The sequence below is a fragment of the Nannospalax galili genome, unplaced genomic scaffold, assembly GCF_000622305.1.
Source record: "Nannospalax galili isolate Female #2095 unplaced genomic scaffold, S.galili_v1.0 scaffold359, whole genome shotgun sequence".
In the NCBI taxonomy this organism is placed as follows: domain Eukaryota; kingdom Metazoa; phylum Chordata; class Mammalia; order Rodentia; family Spalacidae; genus Nannospalax; species Nannospalax galili.
This window is the reverse complement of record NW_008347042.1, coordinates 7,108,080-7,129,795: the sequence shown is the minus strand read 5'-3', so window position 1 is coordinate 7,129,795 and position 21,716 is coordinate 7,108,080. Positions and strand designations below refer to the sequence as shown.

Sequence of the window (21,716 nt, the reverse complement as noted above, 5' to 3'; positions counted from 1 at the left end):
GTCTGCCAGACTGAGCCGCTCAATATATTCTCCAACAGCCAGTATGTGGTTCAGGCCCTCAGATGTTTTCCCTTTGCCCGAGTAAAAGGCCATAAGGATCCCATCACTAAAACCATGAGAGCTCTCCAGATTATCTTAAATAACTGAAAATGGGGCTGGCACATCTCCAACATAAGATCACACACCAAGCTCCTTGGAATTTTGGTGAAGGGAAATGAAGAAGCAGATAAACATCATGTCCATAGAGATTCCCCTACTAGAACAAGTCAGAGACTTACACCAACAATTTCACCTTTCTCCTCACAGTCTCTTCCACCTTCTACCTGACCTACCGATCTCTCAATGCAAACATCTGAGGAGATCTTGCATTACATATGCACCCCTTGCTCCCTTAGGCCCCCTCAATCGATATGGAGTTGACCTGTGTGGCCTCCTACCCAATGCCCTCTTGCAAATGGACGTTGCCCGTTATAACTCCTTTGGTAATCTTAAATATGTCCATGTCATCATTGACAGCTACCCTTCCTTTCTTTTTGCCATCACTCAAACCAGTAAAAAGGCCTCACACCATTAAGGCGGTCAAATCAGCAATGTTGCGAATGGGAGAGCCATGGACCCTAAAAACTGATAATGGGCCAGCTTACACCTCTCTACACTTCCTGTCAACATGAAAAATCAGCCACTCCTTCTACATCCCTTATAATCCACAGGACAGGCCATTGTGGAGTGGACAAACAGGACCCTCAAAGAAACATTACAAAAATTTGCTACCCCTGAGTCTAAAAGGGACAGGTATCTGGCTCTAATTGAAGTTCTATTCAGCATTAATTTCCTGTCCTATGATGAAAATGGGTTGAGCCAGACCTACAAACATTGTGCTACCATACCTAGGCCTACACCCCTGCCACTAGTGAGATGGAAAGACCCCGTAACATGTCAATGGCAGCTGCCTGCCCCCTTGTTAACAAGAGGGCGAGGCTATGCTTGTGTGTTTCCTCAGACAGAAAGAAAGCCAGTATGGGTTCCAGCAAGAGATGTGAAACCAGCAACTGACCAACGTGACCCCCAGGACCCAGAGACCTCACCGCTATCTGGAAAATTGGTTTGCTCTTCCCTGCCCCTGCCATGGCCCATGACCTCTGGGCCTTGGTCCCCTCCCCACCTATACTCTTGCCATTATTGCTTCATTCCCCAGCTTACCCCACACTCTATTCAACTAATTTTCCTCTTGGCCTCCCCATCATGGACCCAGTTACTTCCTGGGTTTCACTCAATTGCTCCTGCCCCCTAAATAACTCTCTGTGCTTCGCTACTAGCAATACATCCTCATGCATTGGGCTGTTCAACTGGACCACCCAAGATTATGCTAGCAATGTCTCCTCGGGTTACATGCTTAAACTCAGGGGCATTTCCCCTACCTTCAACAACAATGATGTAGCTTTGGTCCTTGCTGCATTGGGGGCAATCATGGCAAGGGGGGCAGAGGGGTCTGCCACCCCTCTGCTCCCATTTTGCCCTGCCATTCTACACCCACCAGTCCTCAACTGCCCACGCACATGCTCCCTTGCACCCTTTTTCCTCGCACTCCCTATACCTTAGCAGAGATGCCACCCTAAGCCCAACCATGCCTTCCCTATCTTTTGCCACTTCAGCCACTCCACCTCTAATCACCCACTAGAATCTTGGAGACAACTGGCCCCCACCTATCCCTGCAGCACTAAGATCTCCCATACCAACCGCAAATTAGTACTCGGTAACTGGGACCTCTGTGGCCCACGTGCCTGCATGGACATGAGGCCATTACTGGCACAGCAGGGCCTTCAGCTTTCCAATGGCACTTACACTAACAACAATCCCTCTATTTCTGACAAAAACAAAATCCTTACATCCATTGATCACATGACATCCTGGCCCCCTACCCCCATTTGTGTGTGGCCCCCGTTTGCCTTATTGCTAGCCAATGTTACCTCCGACCCTTGGGGATGACTCAACTGCTCCGATACCAACACCACCTGTGTACTGTCGGCCTGCTAGAACCATCCAGCTCACATAGTTCTCTTTATGTGTGAACTCATGGCCCTTTGGGTTCCAGTCACCAATGCAACCCACTTCCATGTGGTCACCCTTATAGAGCAGACAGCCTTGTCACAAGCCCCCTGCTTAAAATGAGATTTCAGGGTCACTGCCACTCTCATCTCAGCCATCATCCTTACATGAGTTTTGGCCACCACTGCTGCGGTGGCTATCACCAAATCCTCCACTACTGTGGAGACACTCAATAAGGCTGTGTCCAAAACCTCCTCTACCTTTCACACTCAGTCCCTTATCTATCCACATCTTCACCAGGCAATTAATGTGTTACAACAATAAATTGATCTCTTGAGTGAAGAGCTGGCAATTACCAAAGACATGTCTCTGCTAGCTTGTGACCCTTGCTTTAGGTCATTTTGTTTCACCCCCTATAAAGTACAAAATATTACTGAAGTGTGCCTACAACTCATGCACTATCTTCACAGCCACTGGAATCAAAAGTTTCTTAATTACTCTATATTACTAACTAATCAAATTATTTCTCTAAATTATTCCCGTGCCCCCATGCAGGACATCAATTCAGGGGTTCTTAGAGAAAATTTGCTCTAATTCAAAACAACTGTTTGACCCGTCTTGGATTGTCACTTACCTACTCCTGACAGGCATAATTATTCTTCTCTTTCTACTTCTTAAATGCCTTATTCTTCAATCCCGCAGTCAGAAAAATTTTAATCACTCAGTGTATCAGGCCCTCAGAGCAATACATGAAGATGATTTCAACCCACCCTATTCAGCCCAACAGACTTGGCTCGCACAAATGTACAAGGCCTCCTACAGATAATTCCCCACCTCGACTGATCCCCTAGGACCATGCCCCTTAGAGGGCTGGTAGTCAATGATGGGTAATCTCTTGTTGGGCTGAATCAACCTAAGCCAGGACATGGATGTGTACACCCATGCTCTAATGACGGGTAAGGTTCATGACCGAATAGGACAACCTAAGACAGGCACAGTCCATGGTCCTGGGGTCATCCCAAGCCATAGCTGCCCAAAGGCTGTCCCTAGACAGTCATTTTTAAAGAAAAAGGGTAGAAATGTAGCAGGAGGCCTCCAAAGATGGCATGGACCCAGAGCCCTGGGATTCAGCGAGAATTCACTTCACTTCTTGGTCTGCAAATAGCCCACAAAAAGTAGCCCACCAAAAGGAGCCCATGCCTCTGTACCCTGCTCACGATCCCAGTGACTGCTGACAGACTGCATGGTGCAGACCAATCAGAAAATGATATGCTGACTAAAGGGACTTGGGGTGGAGAAAGGGGAAATATAAGGCCTACCCCTTCCTGCATTAAATGAGCCTGCAGCACCTCACCTATTTCTTGCTTCTACCCTACTCCCAGTGTCTGTGTGTTGACTCTGTGCCTCTTGACCCACCCCCTATTTGTCAGGGGACCTGATCCAGGTCAGGATCTTCACAGTTGGCCTGAGGAGGACCTGCAACAATTCCTTTCATGAGTAAGCAAAGGGAACAGTAAATTTTCAACTTTGGAGCAGTCTTCAGTGGTGAGAAGTTTCCTCAGAGGATTTCTTTACCATTTTCTCCTCTCTCTCCTTTGCTTTCTCTATGTGTTTCCTTTGTTCTTGTGTCTTGTCACACAAGACACAAAAAATATTTCAAAAATTTCACACACCTCTTTTTTTTTTCTCATTTTTTGTTCATTCTGGCATTTTGTCCATAAACTTCTATTTTGGCAATTTTTACTGATTGTTTTATTCCTCAAGTCATATTTATTTACTTGAAATTTACAAAGATATTAGTAAATTTTCTTTGTCTTAACGTTTTTTACTGAGCTTTTTAAAATTCATACATTTCCCACTCAAATCCAGACCTCCCTCCCCCATTCATGCCTCCCCCCATCCTTCCACTGAACGCTATGTACTCTGCCATATGTGCTTGGTCCTATTCATTCAGGTGTTTGTACCCAAATGTTCTTTAGTGTAAATGTGTCCACTGGAACCTAGTCAGGAAATTTTCTTACTATTATCTTCATTCACATGTTCAGTCCTGTGAAAGTCAAAGTCTTTGTACAAAAACATACAAATAACAGTGTTTAAGTTGATCTCTGAAAAATCCATAGTCCTTCAATTTTGAAACTGGCTTCTCTTTGTCATTCCCTGAAGATTTAATTCAGTTTTCTCCTTATGTCTTGTGTTTTCAATACTTAAAAATGAGATTTTAAGTACTTAGTGGATCCTCTAATTGTAGACGAGATTTTTCTACTGAGTGATTCACTTAGTGTAAAGTATATTTTGTCTTGGTGAAGCAATAAGAGGAAGCACAGACACGGGAGTTTTCAATTTACTAGAAATGAATACAGCATTTCCTTTTTTCAACAAATATTATCAAAAGCAAAAATTTACATGTCTTTTTATTTAAAAACTTTGTTCTGCCCACTGGCTTTCATTTTATGAATTCAGTAGGCTTTGCAGTTCATACATGGAAGCTACCATCAATGGGCATGTTTACTGAATTGCTTCCTTTATGGTGATCACTGCTTGAAGGAAAATATGTAAAATGAGGGCTTGAATTGTCCTGTATTTGGGTAAAATTGTTTCCTTCCTGGTGTACTATCTAGTTCCTCATCTTGGCTGTGTCACTAACTCCTGGAGAAAACCTACTGTTCTGTCCTTATTTAATTTAAATTAGGCAACTTTTTCAGAGTTTATTAGATAAGTTGGAGCAGGACAGTTTGTATATAAATGGTGAACAGTTATTATTGACTTGAGGAATGAACTCAAAGGAGAAACTATGAACTACTGTAAGATTAAAGAGTGTGTCAAAATGTAGAGATAAACTTCTAAAACAGAAAAAAACCTTAAGAAAAATAATTTGTCTCCACTGAAAAAAAAATACAAGATTGATCCACAAAGAAACTAAACAAATTTTATGATGTAAGTATAAAATGATAGATCTTTCTGATTATTTTTTTATATAGTTTTTTTTAATTTAGAATGTGAAAATCTAGATTTAATCATAGATAACTGTCATGTATGCAAATATTTTTAAGCTGATATCTCATGCAGATGTGTTACATAAGTAACTAGAGAGTTGAAGTCTGTGTAAGATGGTAGATAAGAAATGTCATCTATGTCATAATGTGACAAAATAATACACAATAATCGCTATTCCTGTAAGCAGCAGTAATGAACTTACCAAAATGTTGTTGGGGACCTCTGTTATGCAAAGTAGAAGCCCCTTCATGTCCAGACAGCTCATGCAGCTCGGGATTATGTGCTGGGGATCCTTTCATAGCAGGGTGCCTTCCTGGCATCTTTCCTGACTCTCCTTTTGAAGTGTCCGCCATGAATGCTCTAAACACAAACATGGCCTCTGGCTCTGAAAGATACCATGCTTTCCTGTGATTTTCAGGCAGACAGCAGTCTGGCAGAAACCCACTTCCATATGTAAATAGAATGTCTCACATAGTACCTAACAGCCAAAGCTTTTACCACTACCCCCATTGTATAAATATCCTAGTCTTCTCTCAATATTTGGAGCTAGAAGCAGACTTAGAGCTAAAGCGAGAACTGGGTCACTGAGACTTGGAATAAAGAGCTGTAGACTGAGTTCTGTGTCTCCTGCCTGCAATCTAGCCTCCCCGGGGGGCAGCACTCCTCTGTTACCGACTTGCGGCCATTCTTAGCTTTCGCTGTCCTCGTACTCTTCCCGCGTGGTTCAGTGGCCAGTGGACATTGCATCCTGAGGAAAGTACACGGGTGAAATAGGGACAGGATTCGGCTGGACACCGCTCCAGTAGCAGAACTTTCAGCACCGGAGCGGCGGACAGGGACGCAGGACCCGAAGCCCGGTGGACACCCGCTGCCACTCCCAGAGAGGCACAGCCAGAGCCAGACACGCGACGCGACTCTCCAGGTGTGGTGGGGACCTCGAGATACCCACACGCCCCACGCCTGGGGCACAGAGTGACCCCTATAAAATGTGACCCAGATGATCCCCTGACCCTGTGCTGACAAGCCATGGACCCGCCTCCTTCCCAGACTCTGCAAAGAAGCCACTCCTCTTTCCTCTTCCAGCCAGTCGGTTGACCATAGCTGCTTGTAAGGGAAGGGATAAGGGTATGAAAGCTGGGAAAACCACAGGGCTGATCTCTTGCCATTTTATGAGGCTGTCCAGAACCACGGGATTTATGTTTGGGTGTGGACTTTAGAACACAGCCATGAATTGGGAGTGGGAGGGGGTGCCTGCTCATCTGTTACCTGCACTCCAAGCTCAGTTAGCAAGTCCAATAAACTTGTTAAGATTCTTCAAAGCATGGTTTGGAGAATTCTTTTCTCAGGTTGTTTCAAGGACATTGGGAAGAGGGGATTGGATGCCACATTCACCTCCCAGCAGTGAATTTGACTGACAATTGGCATTGTTGGTAGGATACAAAGAAACTGAGAATGAGTTTTGAAGAGTGTTGATGATGTCTCTGATATGGGGAAAGAGAACAACAACCAAAGTAAAGTGGAGTGCGGGAGAGTGTGTGCTGAAGAAATGTTAACCTGGTGGGCTATTCCCATAGGCTCGGTGTGGGTGGTTGCAATGGCATGGTTAAGGCAATGGAGAGTGAAATATGTAACTAGGGTGGGGACTTCTAAACATTCGAGGTCAATGGGAGAAATCCCAGGGTGGCCGCTATCTTGTAGATGGTATGGGGTGGCATGCCTGTTTGACCAGTGGGTGTCACCACATGAGTATGAAGATGCCTTGAAAACAGCAGAAGTTCTGGAACAGATTTTTCAAGCTCTGGGAGTAGCACACCAGGGACAAAATGTCAAAATGCAGCTGCAGAGGCTGCTTGGTTGTTGCTATTGATAATAAGAAATCTGTCCCAATCAGAGGCCTTAGCCAGAGGGAAACTGAAGGTGTTAGAGAGGAATTAGATTGGGAGATGGAGATGAGGCTGGCCTCCAGCACTGGCCTCTGACCTTGCCACTAAATTAGATAACAGAGAGAAGGAGATGGAGGTGTTGGCATGCCATTTTTTATGTCTAGGAGGACAAAAAGGAAAAAAAGCCCAGATCAGAATGATAATAAAAGGCCATCCTGGGATCCTAAAACCTGGAACCCCTGGAAATAGGTAGTGAGGAAGAAGGAAGTGACCTGGGAGATGATTTTTGGATCTGACCTTTAATTCAAAGAAAGGGAAAATCCATGGTCCAACACACTGATGGAGGTCTAAATAATAGCCTTGTGCAGGAGACCATGGTAATCAGAGAATAATCCCCAAAAGAACTATTGAACTGGGAAAGACATTTAAACAAACTATGATGGAGCATTTGGCCATCTGGCTTGTGAAGCTATGGGACTTGGGGGCAGATGGGATCATTTTAAGTTCTACAGAAGCAGAGAAGCTAAGCAACATAACCACTCATTCCTCTTTGAGACAAAGACTTCACAATTTAAGGCAACATGAGGGAAACCAGTCCAGGAGGGATTGGCTCATAGGAGTTATTCAGGATAAATGGGTATCTCCAGCTGAGATTCCCATGAATACTAGAGACTGGAAAACCATTGAGGAAGGACAGGCTCTGTTGAGGGAACTGGGTATGAGGGAAACTGTATTTGATGCCCAGTACACTGGCCCAGACAGGACTATGTTTACAGGATACTTGAGAAAGAAACTGATTCAGCAAGGCCCCCAAGACTGGCATGGAGCTTTGGTGGCAGCGCTAAGCACCATGGTCCAGAATGACCTATATGAGGCTGCTGAATCTCTGGAAGGATTAAATAATTCTTAATTAAATAATTACCAACATGTAAACAGAGTTCAAAGATGCTAAAGCTAGTAGACACAAGGGAAAAGGGCCAGAACTCAGCAAAGGGGTCCCTCTGTGTCTCCCGAGCACAGATGTGGATGGGTCTGCACAGACTCAGAGTTGCTAAGGAGAAGATTGACAGGCATCCAAACGTTGTGCTGTGACCACACAGGTAAACCTGTGGAGGTCTTTAAGACCTGACCAGCAATTCACAGAAGTAAGAGAAACTGGGGACCAGGAGGTGTGGGTAACTTCAACTGTGTCCCCACTCCAGGGGAAGGCAGTATCATTGGATGGGACACCCTCCAACCACTGCCTTGGAAGGATGACCAATGTAATACACAAATATCAGTAGCCTGTCTATAGATTATTGGCATGCTATAAAAAATTAGTAAAACAAGCCTATTCAAAGTTTCTTCAAATTATGAAATATCTAGAAATAAACCAAGGAAGGGAAACATTTCTATAATAAAAACTTTAAAGTACTGAAGAAAAGCTTAAGGAAGATACCAAATATATAAAGATCAGGAGTTGGAAGAATTAACATTGTGAAAATGGCTATAGTACTGTAAGAAATCTACAGAGTCAGTGCTATGTTCATCAATATTCTAATGTCATTCTTAGCAAAACTAGAAAAGGTCAGTCTTAAACATCATATGGATGCACACAAGACTAGATAGTTAATACTAATCCTGAACAAAAAGAACAATTCTTGAGATAGTCCTATACTGGATTTTTAGTTGTACTACTAACATATAGTAATAAAAATAGCACGGCACTAGTATAAACAGACATGTAAAATCAATGGAACAGAACAGAAAACAGCTACAAATGGCTCAGAAACTTTAGTGTAGAACCTGAACCTTAAAAAAAAGAGTAGAAGAATGGATACTGGAAATAAGAGTCTAATGGGAGGGGAGACAAGAAAAGGGAAGGCTGTGGTGTACATGCTAAAGGACCATTGCATGCTTGCAGGAAAATGGCCTTTGGAAGCTATTCCCACTTTGAAAGTGTAACTGTTGTGCCTGAATATAAGATGCTCCTTATTTAAACTTGAGAAAATTAACATCTGTCAAAGAAAATGTAAAAAAATAAAAAGAACAACAAAAAAGGAAAGACTAACTTGACATTCTTCAAACACTGTTAACCAAATAATCAAATCACAGGTAATATCACACACTGAATCCTTTTTCAGTTATGACCTGAGTGTGGTGGCACTTGCTTTTAATCCCAGCCCTTCGGAGGCAGAGGCAGGTCAATCTCTGTGAGACTAAGGTCAGCCTGGTTTACGTAGTGAATTCCAGGCCTTCTATTTCAAAAGACAAAAGCAAAAACAAAAATTGCCTCATAAGGTATAACCTGAATGCACATTTTAGTGCAAATTACAGAAATAACATTAATATCTATGAACATTTTCTGATATGAAAATATTTGTAATATTGAAGTGGGTCACTTATGACATCTTTTCTATTTCATAATAGGAAATACAACTTCATTCCCCTCTTGGTCATCATTCTCATTGTGCTCCAGAAGCAGTTGCAGGCCCCTGTCCATAGTGCGTGTTTCCAGGAGCAGTCTTTCCTCCTAGCACCTTGTATTTCTGCATTAAATGGAAATTGGCATCAGGTGGTGACTTTGCAAAATATAAGAAAAGCTAAAATTCTAGGCTATGGAAGGACCGGGTTCTGGGCTGCCACAACTGGAAGATTATTCCTCTCTTAGCAGTATTTTCATAATCCTCAGAGAAACATGTGATTGGCTTGTTTCATAAGCCCATTATTTGGGTAAAAGTGCCTTAACGACATAGGCTATTCATATTATGAGTACTCACATGCAGTCATCTGAAAAGATATGGATAAAAGTTATTGTATATAGCCTGTCTCATAAAAAGAAGAGCATAAAAATGAGCAAGGGATGAAAAACACAATGAAGAATACAATCAATTGTAAGAGAAAATATTTAATGAGAGCTAAATTTACATTTAGTTCTAAGAGCAGTTAATTTTATTTTCCATGACATAATTTTATTTTTCAAGATATGAGATAGTAATTTCTCTTGAAATACTCATGCATACCATAAACTGTCATCATTACTGAAATCCACATAATAGTGTTTCTATTAAATAAGTAGTAATCATGGACATGTCACAATAAGTTTAAAAGCTTCGATAAGTTTAAAAGTTCCCTCTATCACAACAAATGTGCATATTGGTTTAAATAACCCATTTCTTTTTATGTGTAAAAACTGAAGAAACAATACTTATTTTGTTTGTTTGTTTGTGTTTGTTCTTGTTCGTTTGTTTCTCTTTAGTCTGAGCTGGCCTGAAACTCACTTTGTTGATCAGGCTGACTTCAGTTTCACAGAGCTTCACCTACTTTTGACTGGAGTGCTGGAATTAAGGATGTATGCCACCACACCAGGCTTTAATAATTGGTTTTAACATAGTATATAACTTTGAAACAATAAACAAGAAACTATTCTTTTGGTAAATATTCAGCTACATAGCAAACATGTAACACTAATTCCAGAAATAATTCAGAATATCCACAGGGGATGAAAACCTAGACATTTAAACTTTTTCTTTGTAAAGCACATTAACCACATTCTATTAATGTTTTGTGACTCAAACAATGAGCTTACCTGTTCAGTGACATGAATCTCTTTCCTTATCCAATATAATTCGTTGTAGTTTTGGGGTTCTAAGAACTATTCAAATGTCCATGAACATTTTATTATGTTGAAGGCTACTTTATTAAAACAATGGACATTTTTATAAAAAATATATTGAGCTTTTGTACATTTCATACAACAGTTCTTAATCAAATTTAGACCCCCCTCCCCTACCCATTTCCCTCCATCCCCCACTGGACATCACACATTCTGCCATACTTTTTGAGTCCTATTCAGTCAAGTATCTGTACCCAGATGTCCCTCAGTGCAAATGTATCCACTGGAGTCTACTCAGATCTTGCAGAGATCCTAAGAAAGGCATACTGTCCTTCACTTAGCAGTAATCAGTCTCCAATAGTTCTCAGTCTAGGAACAATAGACATTTTAAAAATATTTTATTTATTATTATTTTTAATTTGAACAAGGGACTTCTGCAAGAAACACCAGTGTTCTTAATCACTGAGCCATCTCTCCAGCCCAGAAAAATAGGCATTTTTATGTTAATATTTGTAATATAATTTTCTTTCATTGTTTTCCAAAACCTACATATATCTACTCATGTATGTGACAGAGAAAAAATTTATTGGCATAATACTTATAATTTTGTTTCTAGTTAAAACAGAAGAAACCTTATGATTAATCCACCATTGTTTTATTTTAACCAATAAGATGTAGTAACTAATATTCTCAGTGAGTGTTTGATATTGATCATGTCCATTGTGCCCTTGGCATTAAATTGACTTCATTTAGAATTTCTTTTAAAAAATACTTATCAGATCTCGTAGCCTTAATCAATGTACCAACCTTTACTGCCAAGTCATCAGAAAAGAAATAAAATGAAGTTATATTTTATTAAGGATGAGAAATAATGGTTGGTATACATCATCAAATAGAAGCTAATTAGTGTAATAGAATGGGGTTGAAATTTCTTATTATAATATGTAGCTCAATACTCATTAAATAGATTTTCGTATGAGTTTATTGATCACTGAATATGAGTAGAGGAAATTTCTTACAAAATGACCACATATAACAGAGGCATTTCTTCATTTTGGCTTGTGAAATGTGTGTCTGCGCACATGTGCACTGAAGTTTTAGCAGTTAGTTTGCCTTTGGTTCAGTTACTAGAATCAATAAGCAGAATTGCTTCCTTGGTGCCACAATTCTGATGCTAACAAAATTTACTAGATAAAAAATCAATGTGAAGACAAATAACCTGTTTTTCATGATGTTTGACTGGGAATTAGTTTTACATGATCAGATATCTTCGACTAATATAATCTCACATATCAAAGCAATTTACTGGCAGAATATGAGTCATGTCAAATAATTACCTTAATTTAAGGCTTTTTTTTAATTTAAAATAATTTCATACTTACAGAAAAGTTTTGAAATAGAACAAAATGGTGGCATAAGCAGACACATATATTTTCTCCTTCACCATTATAGAGAATTATTGAAACTCAATTCAAATATCTGTACCTATATATTTTGGCATTTGTTTCCTAAAAATAAAACACACCCTTCAATATACATGTTCATATATCCTCAAGTACCCATGTATCAAACCATGAACACTGACTATTTGAAATTCTTAAATTGCCTTGATAACATCACTGATATATTTGAACATTTGGTGCTGCTGTTCAGGAAGGTATATCATTTAGGAGGTAGAGCCTCGTTCAAGGAAGTATGTCATTGGGACTGGGCTTCCAGTGTTTATAGCCTGACTCTACTGCACTCTCTTGGCTTCCTGTATGACAAAATGTGATTACTCAGCTTCAAGGTCCAGGTACCTCCTACCATGTTTTCCCCACCATTACAGACTCTCCCAGTGGAACCATATGCCAAATTAAATTCTTCTACCTATAAGTTGCTTTTGGCCAATGGCATTCCATCACAAGAATAGAAGTTATTAAAACACTAAGGAAAAATTTAATAGGAGCTGGAGAGATGGCTCAGTGTTTAAGACCACTGGCTGCTCTTGCAGAGGATCCAGGTTTGATTTGCAGCACCCACATGGCAGCTAACAACTGACTCTAACTCCAGTTCCAGGGAATCCAACACCTTCTTCTGACCTCCATGGACATTGCATGACAGAGATGTTCCTACCTACATGCAAACAATACACTCATACACATAAAATAAAAATAATAAATAAAAATATTTTTAAAAAATGTTTAATTAAAATATTGTATTCAAGTTTCATATTTCCTTTTCTTTCTTTAATCTGACAGGTTCTGTGATAATCTCTGTATATTTGATATTGGAATTTCCTCTTGTGATGGACCTCTCATTCTCAATGTATTTGAGTTCTGCTTTTTTTGTTAACTGATGTGCACTCCTCTGGTCATTCATTGAAAAGTTCTCTGTCACAGGTTCATATTTATGTTTTTCATTTTGGTTCTTTTTATAGCTCAGTCATTTCTATAAATTTTATTCACTGTTTATGCATCCCCTCCTTTTAAACAGCTATGAGCTGTTATGAACCAGATTTTAATTCCAATAAGAAGCTTTTTGTTACTCCCATAATATTCATGCTACTAACTGCACCAGTGGAACTATCTAGATAGGTGTGTTAGTTACTTTTCTGTTGCAGTGCTAAAACACTCTAACCAAAGCAACTTATAGAAGGTAAAGGTTATTGGACTTCCAATTCCAGAAGAATAAGAATCCGTGATAGTGGGAAGGCATGGCAGGAGACAGTGGGAAGAAAAAGCTGAGTGCTCACGTCTTCAGATGCAGGAACCAGAGACTGACAATGAGATTTGGCCATGAGCTCTCAAAGCCCACCCCCCGTAACATGCTTCCCCTAGCAAAGCCACACCTCCTAGTGATTCCACGACCTTCTGAAAACAACTCCAACTGACCAAGAGTTTAAATACTTGAATTTACAGAGGACACCTGATCCAAACAAATACACCAGTCCAGGAGTCATTGTAGCTTGTAGGTATGGCACCTCCTAGTATTATGAAAGACATGTGGCAGATATGAAGCATTGTGGTCAGGACTAGCTTCATTTCTCCTTGTTTCACCACTCAAATATATAGTTCATTCAGCAGGAGGGTCTTACAGTTAAGTTCTGGTCAGTAACCAAAAACAGTGGCAATAGCCAGTGTTACATGATGGTCTATGAAATCTACCTGGTCAACATTTGAAAAAGAGAAAATGCATTCCAGTATTTGTGCTTTTAATCTGCTACCTTGTGGTATCTAGTAAGGCCAGTGAATCCCCTGAGGTAGGCCGGGGGAGTGGGATGTCAGAAAGCAAGCGCTGGAACCAGGATCCAGACAGGTCTGGGAGGTGTGTGAAGCTGCAGAACATGAAAGGCCTATAATTGTTATTTTAAAAGGTGGTGTTCAGTCAATGTAATTAGTTCAACTTTGTTTGCTAGGTTTAAAAAAAATCTACTTTAGACTTTGCTTTATTTTCAGTGTTCCAGTTCTAAACCAATATTTGGTCACAGCTTTTAATTATTACGTTTTAATGATAATGATAATTATTTTAGAAATTACAGCTCATATATTCAAATACCTGGGCATAATTTTAGTTTATTTCTATTGTTTCACATTTTCCTATGGATTTCTAATAGGAAATCTATTTTCATTTATACCATTTTATTTTTTCTTAATGCTAAGATGTTTAAATAAAAGTTGTGGAGAGAAGTTGAAAAAATGGTTTAGCAGGTAAAGGTGATTGCCATGCCTCTGCCTCGAGTTGGATGCCTGGAATCCACATGGTGAAAGGAGAGTGAATCTCCAGAAATTGTCTTCTGACCTTCACACTCATGCTTTCAGCATGAATGGACACACATATGGACACACACACACACACACACACACACACATATATCACATCACATCACATAATGTAAAAAAAAATGAATGAGTCACTGAAGTGTAAAGATGCAGTATTACTAATCTGCAAAATTAGCTTCAAGTGAAAGTCAGCCTAGATTAAGAGAGGTCTGAGAGTTACAAATATGTTCATCAAATTAATGAAGCAGATTTTGTTTTTTTCTGTAATCATTGAAATGATAATTGCATTTTGTTTTATAATTTCAGTTTGAAGCTGTAAAATATCTAAGAAATAGATTATTATGAATTTCAAGGAAAAGTAATGCCCTACAAAATATACCACACACATAAGGTCTAGATAAAATAGCAATAATTATTCAATGCTCAGATAACCTAAACTTACATGAATGACAATATCAGGGAAATTATTGAGGGGAAAGATAATTGATAATCATTGTGTTGAGGTTCAAGGAAGGGTATCTCCTGTAGGAAATGCAATCTTTAAATTCAGTGATTAAAAAATTCATTGATAGTCTCCAAAACATTGGGAAATTATCAGCATTAAGATGTCATTAAAACATGTAGGAAAATAGAAGAATAAAGCAGTGAATAGTCTAAATATTTCTCTTCTAAAGAAGAAACTGAGACATTATGATGTGGAAGAGAATATAGCAGCTATGATATTTAATCTTGTAGAAATAAGTGACTTTAAAAAATATACATGTATTGTACCATCATCAATTTTGAAGCAAATTAAAGTAAAATATATGATCATATGCCTCGTAAATCAGTGTGTGTCACATTGTCACTACAAAGATAAAAGAGCACAGAAAGAAAAGCTCATAGAAAGGGAAGAAAGAAGCTATAATATTTATATGAGAGAGTACTTATATTTAGGTTAAACTTCTGTGCCAGACTGATTTTATATATGTCTTTGAATAGCAGATTTATACTGTGATACACTTCTATAAATAGATTCCTGTGAATCTGACATTTGCAAGAAAATGAATGGACTTGGAAAGTATAAAATTAAGCAAGATGATTCAAACTCCATAGGAAAACATGCATGTTCTCCCTCATATGCAAATTCTAGCCAATAATGTAAACATGTATATGTGCAAGCAACTGTTAAACATAGATATAGTATAACATTTAGAAAGGATACCAATAAAAGTTACTGTTAGATGATGAAGGAAATTCTATGAACTCCAAGCTTTGCAGTGTTTCTTGTGATATGCCTGTCTAACCTCACCTAAAATAATGACATCCAATTCTATCCACATTGTTAGAGTAGGATTTCCTGTTTTGATGAGTGAACAGTCTTCTGTTTTGTGTCTGGTTTATGTACATATAAATTAACTCAAAGAACAAATGCTCTCCAATATAAAATGGGCTACAGATTTGAATAAACATTTCTCAAAATAAGATGTAAATTGTCAACAGATGAATGACTAAAATATTCAATAACCATTATGGACTCTGCAATCAGATACCAAAATAAGAGTACTTATTATCAAAAAAAAAAAAAAAAGAAAAAATAGTTCTGGCACAAACTCTTTGGAGACAAAGGAACCTTTGTTTTTAGTTGGCAGAAATGTAATTTATAATAAATATAATGGAGAATGGACTTAAGGGTAGAAATGCCATACTGTCCTGTCCTGTCTGTTTGTATACTCCTTATTCTTCTAAATGTGATGGGAAATGATTATAGGAACATATTAAATCTTTTTCTTTCCATACCTTAACTATTGTTTCTATGAAATCAGAAGCTTGATAGACAATAAAGATACTGCTATTCAGAACATAAAATTGCGTTCAGTTTGATCTGGGGTGTCTCACATAGCCTTATTGACCTTGCTTAGGATATAACGTGTAACACAGAGAAAAGTGTGCTTGCTGTGTTTTTAGAACTACATTACAGCGACACTGAGCAGTGAAACATAGGTGATTACCACTGCAGACACCTCAGACTCATTTACATTTGATATTTATTAATTTCTGATCTCTTAAAGATAGGTAAGATTTAAGTTTACCAAAATTTTTCATGATGCCTGATCACATACAGTTGTAGGAACCTATATCTGCTATGGTCTACATTTGAGAGGCTGTAAGGAGTTGCGCAGATAATATGGTCCATAAAATGCCTGCTGGAGAAGCAGTCAGTCCTGAGTTTTTATCCCTAGCATCCACATAAAAGGCTGTTTTTTTAGTCATGCACATTTGTGTATGTTGGTGAATGCAAACTGATGGATGATCCTTAGAGTTTGCTGGGCAGTCAGTCTAGGATATGTATTATTTATGAGCTCTGGTTTCAGTGAAAGAATCTGTTTCAAATCATGAGATGGAGATCAGTAGTGGGAGACATTCAATGCCTACCTTTGGTTTCACAGTCACACAAACATATTTTTAGATACAATATACACATACATACTCATATATAATAAACTGTGAGCTACAGTCCCAAACACATATTCAGATCATGTTATAGCTCAGAATATATCATGGTGTTGAGATGAAATGCTACTGTGATTGCATGTTTGTGTGCTCCTGGGACAATATATTATTAACATATATATTTTCATTACATTTTGTATATAGCTAATAAATATTGAACAGTCACTATTTGGGGTAAATAATTAGGTCTCTTCCACACAATGATAGTCATCAATTGTAGAAATATTAAGCTACAAACTATCATGTTTCTTGGCCAGTTATCCTTTTCAAGCGCCCATTTTATGTGAGAAGCAGAAGATGAATCCATGTCATTAGAGGCTCAGAAGGCAGAAATCTGATGTTTATCTTGGCAAATAGCAGAAGCTGTGACAGGAGAGAATTTATATAGGTTGCAATCCTTGTGAGTGATGGCAGAGAAGAATGACTCTTGGAGAGAAAGAGACAAGGTGAAAAAGATACCAGAGTGAGAGAGAGGCCAGGTCCAGGAAATTAACAAGGAGGTTCCGGTATAGGCTGGGGAGATGGCTCCATGGATAAGAACAATTCCTCTGCAAGTGTGAGGCCCTGACTGGATTCCCACCTCTCACAAAAAGTTGCAAGTGGTAGTAGTCCTGTAACCCCAGTTCTGAAGAGGTTGGGGAGACAAAAGAGTTTATTTTCTATAAATAATATCTAGATAAAAACATGAAATACTTTATAAAACTTCAACTGTCCCTTTCAAAAGACACAGGCTGCTGGAAAGGATCAAAAAATAAAACCCATCTTTTTGTCATCTTCAAGCAACTCATCTCACCTTTAAGGATAGACAGTACCTTAGAGTGAAAAGATGGAAAGAAATACTCCAAGCAAATGGTTCTAAGAAGCAAGTAGGTATTGTAATTCTAATAGCTGAAAAAATAGACTTCAAATTAAAACTCATCAGAAGAAATTAAGAATGTTACTTCTAATCAAAGGAACAATTGACCAAGAGGATACTACAATCATGAACATATATGTACCAAACCTGGAGCACCCAACTTCACAAAAACAATACTCCTGGACAATAAAAGAGAGATTAATCACAACTCAGTAATAGTAAGTGATTTTAATACACCACTATCTTTAATAGACAGGCCAACTGTACAAGAATAAACAGAGAGACATCTGAATTAAATGACATCTTACATGAAATGGACCAAACAGACATATACAGAATATTCTACCCAAACACCAAAGAATACACTTTATATTCAGCAGACCATGCAAGTTTTTCTAAAATTGACCATATTCTGGGACCCAAAACAAATCTCAACAAATATGAAAAAAAGTTGAAATAACTCCATGGATTCTATCAGATTATATTGTAATAGCTTATAATCAACAGCAAAACAAGCACTAGTAACTACATGACCTCATACTCCTGAATGATGAATGGGTCAAAGAAGAAATTAGAAAGAAAGAAAAGCATTCCTGGACCTAAAATGAAAATAAGAATGCAACACAATAAAACCTCTGGGACACCTTAAAAGCAGTCATAATACAGAAATTTATAGCTCTTAGTGCCACATTAAAAAATCAGAAAGAGCACATGTAAATGACTTAATAGTACAACTCAAGATTCTGGAAAAGTAAGAAAAAAACCCAAAATCTAAGAGATGAGAAGAAATAACAAAAATCAGAGCAGAAATTAATGAAATAGCAGCAAAGAAAACAATGCCAAATCTAAGAGCTGGTTCTTTGAAAGGTTAAACATGATAGAAAGACCCTTGGCACAGTTAACAAAAAAAAAAAAAAAAGAGAGAAAGAAAGAGCAAACCCTAATCAACAAAATCAGAGATGACTGGGGAAACACTTCAACAGACAACAGACCAAAAAAATCCAGAACATTGTAAGGTAATACTTTAAAAATCTATACTCCACTAAATTTGAAAATCTAAAAGAAATAAATGAATTTCTAAAATCATAGACATCACCAAAGTTTAACCAAAAAGCAGTCAGCATTCTAAAGAGACCCACAACAAATAAGGAAAACGAAACACTAATACAACCCCTCCCAACTAATAAAAACCCAGGCCCAGATGGATTCAAAGCAGAATTCCACCAGACGTTCAAAGAAGATCTACAACCAATTCTGCTTAAAGTATTAAAAAAGAAACAGAGGGACAGCTTCTAAACTCCTTCTATGAATCCAGCATAATTCTAATACCAAACCAGGTAAACATACAACAAAAACAAATTTTAGACAACTGTCTATGGAGGAATAGAGAAAATACCTTTTAAATAATTTCATTGTGTTTTTTATGCCAATTAATTTTATTATTATTATTATTACTATTATTTTAACGGAGAATAGAGTAGTGGCTTATTTACAGAAGAGTGGGTACTCCACATTTATGCCTGCATTGTAAAGTCCACACTCAAATACAGATCCTGTGACCTCCAGACAGCCACACAAAATGGTGAAAGAGGTGCTTCTTGGTGTTCTCAGATTATATATCCTTTGCCCCTCCCCCCCACAGCTTAGGTTGACAGATTGGATGAGAGGGGTAACTGACTCCCCCCTCAACTCCTTGATGAGCGTGAGAAGGAGGTATGACTATAACTTGCCAGCATAGTGGTTGTACGTCATTTAAAGTTAACACTCCACCCCTTCCTCTGGCTCTTACATTCTTTCCACCAACCTCTTCTGCAAAAGTCCCTAAGCTTTGGAGGGGGGTGGTAGGTGTGGAATGATCTTCCTCCTATTGTGGTAAGGTACTGAACTTTCTGGTCTCTGCATCATCTGCTTTCCATGGGCTGTTGACCAGTTCAGGTGGGATTCCATCTACTATAAATACACACACAGCAAAAACAAAGAACATCTAAACAGTGACTGCTATAATAACTTAACCTATGGTTGTAAACACAAATAGTTGGTCAGTACTTTAGCAGGTGTATCATTTCCATCTAACAAAGAAATTACAGTGACTTCCCACTGGGGCCTATATTCTCCCCTGCCACAGGGGGTTGGCCAGGTCTACAGTACCAGATCTTTGTTCCACCCTGATGGGGCATTATAGTCAACTGAAAATTTGCTGTTTGTACATACACTAGATGTTCCACTATTTCTCCAGAAGAAACATCTTGTTTAATATGTTGATAGTGCAACATGTAGGGTCCGTTGTTGAGAATTTTAGACTATTCTCCCCTAGTTATCTGTGTGCTGCCTTTTAACACCATGTATCCCACCCATCCACTGGCAGGGAGTTTCCAGTTTAGTCCAAGCCTTATTTCTCCCTCTCTGGTGTTCAATCATGCAGTGTCTTCAGCAATAGGCATTTCCATCTACTTCCAGTGTACAACCAACATTATTTGCAATGGCCTTTATTGTTCTGGGGACCTCTAGTGTCCCTCAGGCCAACAGCTCATAAGGGGCAACCAACCTCTGGCACTGGAATTTTTCATTTAACAACCTTATTGCTTTTGGAAGGGGTTTCTTCCATCCCCATAGGGATGTGCAGAGCACAAAAAGCCACAGAGCACTTATTCCTAAATAGTACACCTGTTTCAAATCTTTACTTCCCAAGGCTCTGTGATCATTGCAGAAGAAGAGCCAGACGACTGCAAGGGCCAGAAGTGGTATATGTCCACAAAGAAACAGTCTCCCAGACAGCTGGCCACTTACTCAATGAACTTGAAGCAATGGTAACAGCATGCAAAAGTCCTATGCAAGCACAAGCCAGACAAAATTCTAGCATAGACATGGAGAAGTGGGTAAGAAATCCCAACCCAACCTAAGGAACTTTTGGCAATTGACAGCTGCTGTAAAGAGAGATATAGTGTCTTACAGGGATGGTACTCTTTTGGGATCCAGTCAATCAGACCCACACTAAAGGACATTTGGGGACACAAGTCATACACTATATACACTATAGGCCACTGAATATATATATATATATATATTTATATATTTATATATCAGAGTAGCAGATTAAAGTGGGCAGGGAACAGTCAGAGGATGGGGGGTTGGGGAGGTGATCTAAACACCATCAAACATTATTATATGAAAATTACAAAAATCCAATAAAAATTAAATAAGTTAGAGGTGGACTAAAAGAAATGGGAAGAAAAATTATCCCAAAGAATCTGCGGATACCTTCTTACAATTCTAAAATTATTTGGGCATAAGGAACTCTTTTTTTAAAGCATTAACTGTAGTTTAATAGCATCCTGGTTCCTGAATATTCCTCTTCCCAACATTCTGTTTATAATCACATGGATGTAGAGGCAGTGAGGCATGTCTATCTCTCACAATTTTATGTATCATAAATTTAAGCATCTTTCCTTAAGTACTTAAATTGGCATAAAGGCTTAGATTTTAATACAAAAACTTTCTGATTGTATATTTTTAATTTGTTAAACATCTGACACCTAGTTTCTTATATATATATGATGCATATTGATGTGCAAAGTCTTCACTGTGTGCTAGATGAAGTTTGCTTTTCTGAAACACAATTAACTAAGACATTGTTACTGTGTGAAGACAATTACATTTTGAAACTTATATCTATAATTCATCAAGTAATCATTTTACTTCATTTTATTATTAAAGTTGTGACTACATATCTTTCCTACATAACAATGATGATCCAGACTGTTTTATTCAATAACAGAGTGCTATGAGCAAATCTTCCTGTCTTTTTTGGTTATTTGTTGGGACTATTGGTTGGCTGGTTTTTGATGGAGGTAGGGGTTCATGTTTTATTTCTTTCTTTTTTTCTCTAGAAAAGCTGTCCTGAAATAAACTATGTGTAAAAAAGTGGCTCTGAGCTCAAGATTCTCTTATCTTGGCTCCTATGGGCAAGATTGATAACTGGGCACATCCATATCCAGAAATCCTACTAGTATTTTAATTGCAGTAATTTGATTGAATCTTGTTTCTGATAGAATATCATAGAATATCATACCTGAATTTGAGAATTAATA

At 38.5% G+C, this 21,716-nt stretch overlaps 1 pseudogene; it reads left to right on the top strand.

Moving 5' to 3' along the window:
- The first annotated feature begins 410 nt into the window (after positions 1–410).
- Positions 411–21,716, top strand: part of LOC103742412 — a 144,845-nt pseudogene continuing 123,539 nt past the window's right edge.